We start from the raw sequence: 12,576 nt of genomic DNA, 5'->3' as shown, positions 1-12,576 counted from the left end.
CAATGAGCATTTGAATAGCTAGACCTTGAGTTATTTGACAAATCTGGTTGAACTTTTCACAGAAAGTATGCAGTAATATGTCATTTAAAAATAGTTGGAGTATGTCTGTGCGTATTGTATTCTGTCTTTCCTTGTTTAAATATTATTATTGGGAATGCTGCCAATTTCTAGCAGAACTATTGTTTGTTTTTAAATCAGTATAGTTATATTTGGAATTGTGTTCATCCCTCATACTGTGTTAATTTTTATATGATTTTTCAAGTTTGTCTTATAAGGGCACATTTTCTGCTAGAGTAAGCTAGCTCAGATTTACTGACTTCCAATTGCATCATAACAGAATCTGATCTATGTTCAGAAAATTTCCAGCAAAATTTGGCCCAGGAGAGAAACAAAGTATCAGATTCTTAATATCAACTGCTTTGAAGCCAGTTGGGTTTTTTTGGTTTTTTTTTTCCTTCTTAAGCTTTACCTGATGCAAGTTTTTGTGCTTCTATCTCAAACATATCCCCTAAAAATTGAAGGGTGGAAAATCCTGTCCTCAATGTAGTTAGTTAAATCCAAGTTTCCCAATTGTTTAAAAACCCCAAGTTTGCTCTGAAAGAAAGAAGAAGGGAGAATAAAATTATATTTTCTGATTGCTAATAAATGCATGAAAGAGGGAGAAGAATGGCCAGTATATGACTTTATGTTGCAGATAAGAACTTGAAGAAAAATTTGGAGGAAGTTTGTATGATACAAAGCATGTTCTTGCACATGTTTGTGCTCTAACCCCAACTTCCCTTGGAAGCTTCTGAATGCTGATATTCAGCCATAAAATATGGCTTAATGAAGGCGGTGTAGGTGAATATGGACAGAAATGGGTTGAGATACTTTGGCTCTGTTGCCTGGTTTCTTGTCTTCTGTTTCACTTATGTGACGTTGTTTCTCCTGCTCCACTCAGGATTCCAGGTATTATGTGGAAGATGATTTATCCCACCTATGTCTGACATCCATATTTCTCAATAGAGGTTTGTTTGAAAACTTGCAAAATCAAACTTTCCTAGAAGATATCAGAGATTATTTAGATGTTGTACCCAACACAAATACTAAGCCTATATGCTCTGGGAGATTTCTCATTACTGGCTTTTAGATAGAATAACAAAATACGTGGTTGGTGAAAAATATGCAAATTAAAATTTAAAACAGAAGAGTTATAAGTGTCTTAAGTTATATTTCTATCAAATCGTAGATCCAATGGAGGTTTTTGGTTTGGGTTTTTTTTGTTGGTTGGTTGGTTGGGGTTTTTTTTAAAGCAAGATATTAAAAAATGTATTTAACCACTTAGATATACTTTAAGGGTGTGTTTTTTCTGCAGGATTTTGACTTAAATATTTTGGGGGTTAAATATGGAATTTTAGAACTGCTCTGTTTACTTTTTAAATTGGATTGAACGCAGGTGTTTGTAGCAATTTATGCTTTCGCCTTCATCGTTGCAATTATGTGTATACATTACAAAATCAGAATCCTATCTCTGAAAACCTGTTTCTTTCATTGCTTTGTGAGTATCATCAGTTTAGATCTTTCTCACACATGTTCATGATTATATTCTAACGAGGAAACATTTTTCAAATTCATAAGTTAAAAAAAAGGGGAAACAGTGTATCTGTTTCTTCAACCCAAGAAAGTAATGTGAGATTTGCTTTATTTTGACTGGAATTCTTTCTTCATTATGTGCAATTCTAATCTAGAACACATTTTTATTTCCCTTAAATTGACATTCTTTCAGCATGTGCTTGGATGGAGATCTACAAAAAGACCGAAATACATTGTGAAAGCACTTTTTTTTGTACGTAAAAATAGTTTTGGTGAATTCCGTATGTTTAGCAGGGAATATTGCCCTTTTCATACTCCTTTCTGTTGGTTTTCCAGTCATAAAAATTGAGATGGAAGGGACCCATAAATTGTTTGATGTATTTGTCTGCTATACAATGATATTCACCAGATATTTCAAAAGTCAATTTTTTGGTTTGGTGGTGGCTTGTTGTTGTTTGTGGGTTTTTTTCAAAATGATATAATTTGTCTCTCCCATTTGCATTTATGCCATATTAACTAATGTTGGCAAGTCATATCTTAGCTGTTCCTGCAGACAGCACTTAAATCCTAATTTTATTAATTCTAAGAACATATCTTGAATGCATCATGGTACATGCTTTTGTTCAGAAAAAAAATATTTTTTGATTGAAAAAGTCAAAATGGGATTTTTTCATAAACATAAAAAAATGTAATCTAAACTTTTCATTTGAACAACGTTCATTTTTTCAGTGTGAATAGCCTTTGACTGTCTGGTTCATACTGTAGAACATTCAAACCCTTTTTTGGTGAGGAATATTAATGTTGAAAATATCAGTCAAAAAGCCATAAGGGGTCTATAACCTGTTTTTTACAAAAAAAAAAAGCCAACCAAAAAAATCAAAAAACAATAAAGAACCACACCCCCCCAAAGTTAATAGACCTCTTTTGCTATCCTGATTCTTCTCCATTAAAAAAACAACAACAAAAAAATCAATGTGGAGAACAATAACAACTGCAATTAAAGGAGCACTATGAAGGAAATTCCTTCTGTAGTACAGGCATTTATGAAGACATGCATAAGTATAGAGAGCAAGTAATCAAAAAGTGTTTTTAATTTCAGGATTGGATGGAACCATTAGATTATCTGGTTTGACCTTTTATGTGCAATAAATCTTGCCCTTTTACTTTACTGTACTGGGCCCCATGATAAGAATAAGGCAATAGCATTTTAACAAGAAAAGCATCTAGATGGGAAAAGATGAAGGCACCATCTTTCCTTAATTATTGCTGTGTTCAATTATCCATTACAAATAAACGCCCAGTTTGGATTTGTCTGATTTCAGCATGTTTCATGGCATCTATGTTTAGGATTTCTCCATCTAACTTTGCTGTCTGTTAAGTTCACTGTATTCATCAAAGAACTTAATACAATTCTTCTGTAAAAAATAGCATTTGGTCTTGCATGTCCTCCATTTGTCACTGAAAGTTCCCATTGTCACTGTGACATTACTGAGACAAAGTAACAGTTAGTTGGTGCAGTTCTAGCTACAAATCAAACCGCTAAATTCTAGTCTTCATGTTTCAATGTCTTTGTGCAGGAGGTCTGGCTAGAATAATGTTTCCTAGGTCATCTCTTAGTGCTATCTCGTCTCCTGGAGTCCACACCATATTCGGCATACATAGCAGGCTCAAATGAATTTCCTTAACAGCATTTCTGTGAGTGAAATTAAAGTATTTCCTTAAAATGAAGAGCCAGCAGATAGATTCTTATTTAATTTCACTGTTTCATTTATATGCACTGTTTGTTTTACATGTTAATGTTGATATTTTTAATGCTTTACAACATTTTTGCTAGTTTGTTCTTAGTAGCCATAATACTTATAGCTATTAATTCTGTTAAGATGATGTTTATATTCTGCAGAACTGAAATCATAAAAGTCCCTGGTGATAAGTAATATAATAGGATACCCAGAATTACAACAAAACTGAAAAGCAGATACATTATTTTTTTAATTTAAGCTTGTCCTTCTTCCCCTTATGGGCAGGGCTACATCAGCACCAGTGTTCTAGCAACTTCCTGTCACCTCATCAGTGAGAATTCCAAGGACTTTCAAATAAATCTTATTTAAATGTTGAAGGATACAGTGGACTGGACAGTTGCTGTCATAAAACCAGGTCTAGAGTTCTGCATGGATCTAAAATAAGTCATTGTCAAGAAGATGAAATTAAGCTAAGGATCTTAGTTCCTGTCACTGAAGCATTTTTCAAATTTTTGAAAATAATAAGTACAGTTGCAGTAACAATTGAAAGCACTGCAAATAATAGAAAATACATTATTACACTGAAAACATTAAGAAAGTGATGTTAAAAAGAAAAAAAAAACCCTCCTGACATTAATGCAAGAAGATTATATACCACAGTATTGATTTAATACAATTATTACTGCTGTTCAGTAGTTACTTAAATGGTTAGCTGAAGGTTAAATAAAAGCAGTAGTGAAGTAGAAAGAAGAAAAAGAAGCAGAGGAAGAGAAAGAAAGATAGTATGGAATTATCTTATCAGTAGCCTGGATCAATTATTTTTTTTCCCCAGGAGACTTTACAAGATGTCCTATCATCGTCCATAATTATCTCCTGCTACTGCAATAGCTTTTTCTCTCTTTTAGCAGCCAGACAGTTCTGCATCTACAATGTAGAATCCAATTTATTTTTATGTTGTATTCTTCATTCAAGGCATAACAAAATGCTTTTCAAATACAGGCAGCATTACATTTTTTTCATAAGATTTCCATTGCTGTTTTCCCCAGTGAATTTTCCCAGATGGAAGCACTGTTCACTATAGCAGTAGTCCAAGATGTGTCACATATAGATGGTTTTGGATTGGATTAGTTGATACTGCTATATTGTAGTGAGCAAGTCTCTATCAACAGGTCACAGATGGAGCTGGACTAACAGATTTTAATAAGAATGTCTAAACCAAACATTTCTTCACTGGATGTTTTAGTATGTTCTGGTGGATATTTTAGTTCATATAAATCCCCTAACGCTGTCAAAGTTTGAGGATTTCTTTGACTTCCTCTAGGGAATCTGTAAATGTTAAGACTTTTATGACTACAAAACCTCAAGATGATATAGAAGGTTTTAGTCATGACTTGTGGGGCATGTGCTGTTTATTCTCATACTAATAAATGAGTCATTTTATACAAGAAAATTCAGAGGAGGGAATTGGCCATGGTGCAGGTTTGTATATAACTCAGGTCCTAGCATGGCCTGTACCAAAAAGGTTGAGGAAAAATGAAATTCTGTGACTCTGGATAAGTGACAAAAGCTGAAATGGGATGGACACTTCAAGGTGAAGACAAGTTCCTTCAGTATCCCCAAAACAGGAAGATTCCATGTAGATCAGGTCACGAAAGTCAAGACAGAGTCAGGTGTACGTCACCTTTTGTGCAGTGGAGCACTGTGTAAGGGTTAGAACAATAACTTTTGTTCTGTGTAAGAATTGAGAACAATAACTTTTTATCCCTGAATCTGTGAAACACTGACTGAGAAAAAGATAGAAGACGATCATGTTTATTTCTGGATTACATGACATATTATTTTTAATCTACTTAGAGAAGAAAGCATAGACATGTGATTTAGGATTTACTAATGTAGATCATTAATTCTACTGTTCTTGATCTTTTGGAACGTTTAACTTGAAACATTATCTTAACAGACAACTTTCCACATTCAAAGCATCAGTGGAGAAAAACAGAGCTATTTCTCCTGTCAGAAGACATTGAAGTGTGTGAACACTTTGAAAAAGCATGATTGGGTATAGGCACTCCTATTCCATAGTGACAGGACTGCAGTGTAAAGTCTGACTAGTTCCCAAAAGACTCCCCAAGGGGCTACTAAGAATGGACTCTAGCTACTGTTTTCTGAGACTAAGAAGTGATTTCAGCCACTCAGTTAGGGCTCTGAGTGTATAGAAAGAGCTCCAAGGCTTCCATATGCTCCATATTTCCTTGACTGGAACCTGTGCAGCTAAGAGTATATTTTTCTTCAAATTTCTGTTGACTAAGTGAACATGATACCTAAAAATCAAGAAGAAAGCGCATTCTGATTTGTTTACTTATATATGATAATTAGTTAAAAAGCAAACATTTTCTTTTCTAAAGTGATAGTTTAAGCAAAACTATAACAAGCATAGTAAAGGAATAAGCCCAAGGACTCCTAAAATAATATTTTATGTATCTCCAGATGGTTGTGTTAAATGATACAAATAATCATGTTAACCTACTCACTAAGACATTACCGACAAAGGATGGTGTAATGATTAAGCAGTGTACTACGTTCTCATGTTTTGTTTTTTACAAATCCAATGAGTTTTAGTGCATTTTACTTAAAATATTCTGTTCTGGTTTTTTTCTCCTTATGTGGTGCTTTTTTTGTTTTGATTTGTATTTGAAGTGTTCTACCTGAAATGTTATTCTCCTGTTCTAACAGGAAGAGTATGGCTAGTTACAGTGCTTTGGAAAATTGCATACTTTTAAGATGAATGGCAATTAGCACCTTTTTATTTTAGGATTTTTGTAATATCTTTTTTCCTTCACCTTTGTACATTGTCTTGTAGCTATTATTCTCACTGTTTTATACTGCATTTGATGTCTTACCTAGGTTTTTTCTGTCTTGTGATTCAAACATCAAGTGTTTATGATTTTTGTAGGTCACTTCAATGTTATATTCATACTGGATTCTTTCAGGCAGTCTGTGCTTTGAACTGAAGCAGCAGTATGTAGTTTCCTTCTGTACCTTTCCCTTCACTTTATATTGTTATATTGGGCTTCCTGGACAGTGTTTCATATGTCTCTAAGTTTTATTGGAGGATCAACACTTTATTTTTTATAATCATGTTGTGAACTGGAGAGGAACAAGGATCAGCATATAAATAAAGAAACAGAATATTTCTCTTTGCCAGTGGCATAAATGTAAATGGCTTTAGTGGTGACTTGAAGAATAGCACCATAAAAGAAATTGTATTCTGAATCAGAGGAATGATCCAAATAAGTAGTTGTGGCGAGCAAATGGTACTTTAAACAACATTAACTTCACCGTGTACTCTGTGGCCTTTCTGTAAAGACCTCTGCTAGTCTGTAAGCCAAGACCCAGTGGACTGCTGGTTCTTATACACTGCTAAGAAGATGGGAACTACAAGCAGCTGTGGAGCTGACACCTCAGTCAGAGCTCCCTGGGATTTTGGTGGTTTGGTCTCCTCTGACTTCTGAGCCATGGAATGTGTCCTATGTGTTCTGCACTGGTCTTGTAGATGGGGAATAGAGTTTGTATGGCTGCAGAGCATGGAGATTTATCTGTTCCCTTGTTTGTCCTGGTATGAGGAAGGGAGAGAGTAAATTGTCTTTACAAGTTTTAAAATTTTCGTATTGTCTTTGGAAATCATATTTTAGAAAGCATTAGTCAGATACTGTTCTGTAACAAGACACTTTAGCAAACAAACAGGTTGAGGCCAGATTGTGGTAGACAGATGTATGTCTGTGGTGTGGAGATGTGATACTGAATTACTGCAGGAACAAATTCCTAGACTTCCTTAGTCTGCGGGATTAGCACTATGATCGTCCTTTAGCAGACAGGATTAGCACTATGCTAATCATTGCTCTGAATGATGAGCATGTATGTCCAATTTGCTCTGATGGCTGGTCAGGGTCAGAATGAATAGCAATGTCATCTACTTTTCACCCTTTGTACAGGGCATATGTGTCCTTTAATTACTCCAAACTATTCTGTGCTAAGAGCTGAGAATGCTGATAATTATTTTCCAAGTCACCAGAAAAAGCAAAAGAAACTGCTCCCAGACAAATCTATCTGTTATTCTATTAAAAGTAACAAGCATGATAGTTTCCAGTTTACTCTAATGGAAACCTTTTCTGTATATCTGATATGATGTTTCCACAAAGAATTACTGTTACCTTGAACATTATCTAGGCAAAATGAACCCATCATTCCTTAGAGGAATTTACATTAAAATGAAGCAATTCCACCCCCATATTGTAAGTAATACAGTAATCTACTCTTTATACTCCCCTGACTTTTTAAGCCTTTTCTAAAGTGTTGTACAATACGACACACTTGATTTAAATAAACTGTTTCTTGATAAAAACAAGGAGTCTGGTAGAGCTTTTCTGTAATTGTATGATGTCAGAAATAATGGGCAGAATATTCTGTACATGAAAACTGGCACAATTTCATTGACTTCAAAACAGTTTTGTGAATGAATACCAGAATTTAACAGCTGTAGTCATAAGTTGTGACAGGCCCAATATGTGAAGACTGGACAGCACTGTTGAAGTTAGTAGACTGGTTTAGGTTCAACTGGAGAAGAACAATGAGAGCTTGATCCTCCCTAAGCAGGAGCAAATGACTTCAGCTACAATCAATAAAAGTTACTTTTATCCAGGAGACATCCAAAATCTTTAATATACATACTTTCTCTCCGTCTCAAAACAGTAACAAACAAATGCAAAACAATTCAGGAGCAAAACAAAACAGAAAGTAGTTAATTATAATTTATAAATGTATTAGCTTGCTGAATATTCTAATGAACCAAAGCAAGAATATTTAATTTCAATGCTATTCTGCTCAGGAATGTTGCCAAAACCAGCACCTATGGAAAGAAAGTAATACCTGTCAGACCAGAGTTTAAGATCGATACAAAAACTAACCTTTTAAACTTTGATGTGATTTTCTTACTTTTAGATAAGTGAGTAAAAGTGACAGATTACCAGCATGGTATAGCTGAACATTGTAAAGAATCATTAATACTTAACCAGTAGGAGAAACCAGTGGCAAAAGCCATAACTCAGCCACAAGTCTGCCTGGCAAAGGGGTTCATTAGAACTCTGTTGCTGGTGGGAGCATCTGCAACACTTCCCACAAATTCGTCTATGTGTGAAGATGCTGACTGTAGCTATTCTGCTGCTGTATCACAGTGGATGAGTTGGTGTTGATATATGGAATCAGAATCTCTGCTTCAACAGAAGCAGCACAGCCTCATTATTTTAATAACATAGATCTCAAACTGAGTCTATGTTGCTGCCTGGAACAGCAAAAAAATTCTCATTTTTCAGCTAATACTGAAGAAATTTTGGAGGAATTGAATGTATTTCTGAAGTTAAACTACTTGCAGAATTGGGGAGAATGTGTTAAAATACAGAGGAAAAGAGTAATTTTTTAAAAATGTTATTTTCACTTTTTTATGTATCTCTATATATTTTTACTTTGGCACTGTCTCTGTGCAATATTCTTTAGAACAGCACTTGTATGAGCTGAAAAGAGGCTTAATATGCAGTGTCCTGGAGGAGAGGTGCTCCTGAGCTGCAGCTGGTACTCGCCAAGGTAGATGCTGAATTGACAGATGTAGACTAAATGTGCCTGCGCTGTGTTAAGCTGTAATTCAGGTGCAATTCTCTGTATAGCAATGACATCTTGGGGCTGGGAATGCAAGAATATAGTCCTGGTAGTTTCACTCCCTGGATCCAGGTTTGGATCTAATAGTAACAGAATCTTTACGGTGGAATAAGTGAGCTGTTAAAATCACAAATTAATTCATGTGTAAAAGTGCCCTTTCCTAAGGCACTTTGTTTGATGACAATGATAATACTACTTTGTATTATGATGATAATACTTAGCATTTCTTTGGTATCTTTCATCTCAGGATTTCAAAGCACTTTACAAACGTAATGAATCATGCCTCACGACACCTTTGTAAAGGAGATGAATGACAAGTCTCATTATAATTGCTTTGTTATGGAGACAGATTTTTAGCATTTATGTTTAATGGAGTTACGGTATTTTGTTTGTTGAGAAGACAATATAAGTTTTTAATATATTGGCAAGTCCGTAGATTCTTTAGACAATGTTTCATTTTAACTTAGTTATTCTTCCCTTTTCTTGATGTGAATCATCTTTCTGTAGATGAGTATGTTTAGGACTCTGATTAGAGTTGCTGTTCTTCTTTTCTTTCCATTTGCCATTACTAGTATTTCAAAATATTTCAAAAAAAATACTTTGGAAACACACTTTATTTTGAACATAAGGTCTTCACCTTTAGAAAGAAGCCAGGTGTAACTTCCATGCACTGAGAAGTTTCTTCTTGGGTCTTAGCCATCATCAGAAACTTCTGGTTTTTATCTTGGTTTGAGCTGGTAGCACAAAGCACAGGTCACCAGTGTATTTAATGGCTTTCCTGTGTTTTGCATAACTTTTTCTGCAATCAGGGCAAACATCTATTTTTGACATATGGATCGAATCCTTTTTTTTTTTTTTTTTTCCTGAGTACACCTTATAAGGATTACAAAACAATACAATGTTTTTGTTTTCTGTGGGAGAACTATATTATGTAATTATAAGCAATGCTTGATACATATATTTTCCTCTTATTTTTTGCATTCCCATGATTTTCTGGTTATATGACAGTTTATAACAATTAATTAACTAATCTTCTCTCTTTGCCATTTAGATGGGTTTTCAAATATGTACTTTCAAGGACTTTCATTACACTACAATATTTCAATGGCCAATGAGTCTTACCTGTTAATTCCGTCCAGAAAATGTATAATGGTGTGATAACCTTGTTATCTTGAACATTGCACTGCTTTTAGTAGAACTTCACTTAACCATCTTCATCAATCATCAGATGTCATGTAATCTGCAGCATGAATAAGTTGAAATTTGTGCTCAGTCTTGATTATATCATTATAAATGTTTGTTTTTATACATTTTTAACTGCTGCATTTTCACATTTCATTGCCTTTACATATCTAATATGTATGAAGATTGATAAAAATAGGCTGTACTTTTTTTTCCTGGGAATATGTAAATTATAAAAAGATATTTATACTGGATACATTATCCATCTATAAGCTCCTGGGGAACAAAGTCATAGAAGTACTTTATTATCAAACCAGTGAACTTCATAATTTGGAAGTTCAGTGGAATATTTCTGTGCACATCATTATCGTATTAATTGATACACTCATAGGTCTTCTCATAAAACTTATTTAAACTGAGAACTGATTTTTGTTTCATTCAACTAACAAAATGGAAATTTAAACATTTAGTTTTTATCATTGAAATGAAGCTGAAAATATTTTTATAGTTGAACTAAATGCTGTATTCTGCTCAAAGAGGGCATTACAGCTAGGTTTTAACCATTTAGATTTGAAAATCTAATTTTAGCAACATTTCATTTTGGTTTACATTTATAAATAACATTTTTGCATATTTTGTTTAAAATATATGGAAACAACATTTTACTTTTCTAAAATGTTTCCCTTTCCCAATTCCTCAGTCAAACCTGCACACTGGATTTAATGTCAATTTACCAATAGTTTGTTGTTAAAACCTCAATTTAATATTTTGACTAATAACAAATAAAACTTCAGGTACATTATGGAAATGAACATTCTAAACTGGAGCTGTAGACATGCAAATTAAGGCCAAAATTAAACAAGGCGCTGACTGTTTTGTGCTGACAAGAAATATTTTTTTGTTAATTGGGATTTTAATTGAAGATTTACAGAAGCTGAAGTGCCAAATGCTTTGGAAGGTGAGAGACTGAGTGCCACAGGGGCTATCTGATTTAGGACAGAGAGGTGAAATGCATGAAGGCCATGGATATAACTTCAAACTGCACAGACTAGGAATACTGTACTGCAGAAATAATTTCTATTTCATGGACTACTCAGGAATGTCATGTAGGACATGCTTCACTACATGGTATACATTTTCATTTTTTATTATTATAATTAATAAAAATTACTGATATTATATTTCCTAGTGACAACTTCATTTCTAGAGAATGAAGTTATATTGAAATTTGAATACCTTCTCTGGTCTTTTATATCAGGCTCTGCAGCCTTTATGTCTGATTTCAGGCCATAATTGCTCTGGGCAATAAAAAACCCCTATTTTACTCTGTAGGTGCATTTCAGTGACATTTTATTTCAGAAAAACTGCTACGTAATTGTATGAAATGTGAACTTGAGCATTGTTGCATCATGTCATCCAAATAATAAAAAATCATTTCTGAATTAAAGATGCTTTCTTTATGAGTTTTTTTCAGCCAAATTTAAGGGCAGTAGAATTTGGAGACTTCTTCAATTTAGCCCATTGTATAATGTTTCATGTTTAATGTATAATGTCTATATGTAGTTTAGATTATTTAAAATTATTCTCTTGGTATCTTTAAAATCTGCATACTTCAGTTACTGAGACACATACCAGAAGAGGATGATTTACAGTGCTTCATTTTCAGGGTTAAAGGTGCAAAAAATGTGTATGTCTACTTTGTGTGTGTTTTATTTAATACTTTGGTGTACAAAACCTTTATAGTTGTGCTCAGAAAGCATATCTGCTCAACTTCATGACTAATCATTTTGTACAGGCGTGCATGGGCAAACTGAAAGAACATGCAATACTCAAAATTGCATATGTGGTTTGGGAATGTAGCATGAATCTCTTCTCAAAATCTCTTACCTATAGATCAGCACCAGAACAGAATTCACTGTTTGTTAATCAGTTCCTTGGGATTCTTATTTATTCAGGAAAATTTGTCAACTGACCCTGTGACTTTCAGAGTATCAGAAGATGGATATTGTGTCCTCTTATGCCAGATGAGAAATTAATTTGAATGAAATGAAAATTGTCCTCTGCCTCAAGAATTACAGATTGTTCTACTCATCTCACGGATGCTCTTAGAGTATCCTGCAAATAACAGCTACAAAGATCTAAGAGCACAGGCCTCCAGACAAAAAAATTTTTTTCCATTAAATACTGTTTAATGAATGAAGAAAAAGAAGATGAGGCATCATCACTGAAATAAATATTCAGACATGGAAGGGCTGAATATCAGTCTTGTAACCAGGAAAAAGCAAAATAACTCAGACTAAGATATTGAAATTTCTTCTGAGTTAATTTCAGTATGAGTCCATCATGAACAGGAATTGGGTAGCTGAATGTGGGCCTT

The sequence above is a fragment of the Strix aluco genome, chromosome 14, assembly GCF_031877795.1.
Source record: "Strix aluco isolate bStrAlu1 chromosome 14, bStrAlu1.hap1, whole genome shotgun sequence".
Classification (NCBI taxonomy): domain Eukaryota; kingdom Metazoa; phylum Chordata; class Aves; order Strigiformes; family Strigidae; genus Strix; species Strix aluco.
This window is presented reverse-complemented; position numbering follows the sequence as displayed.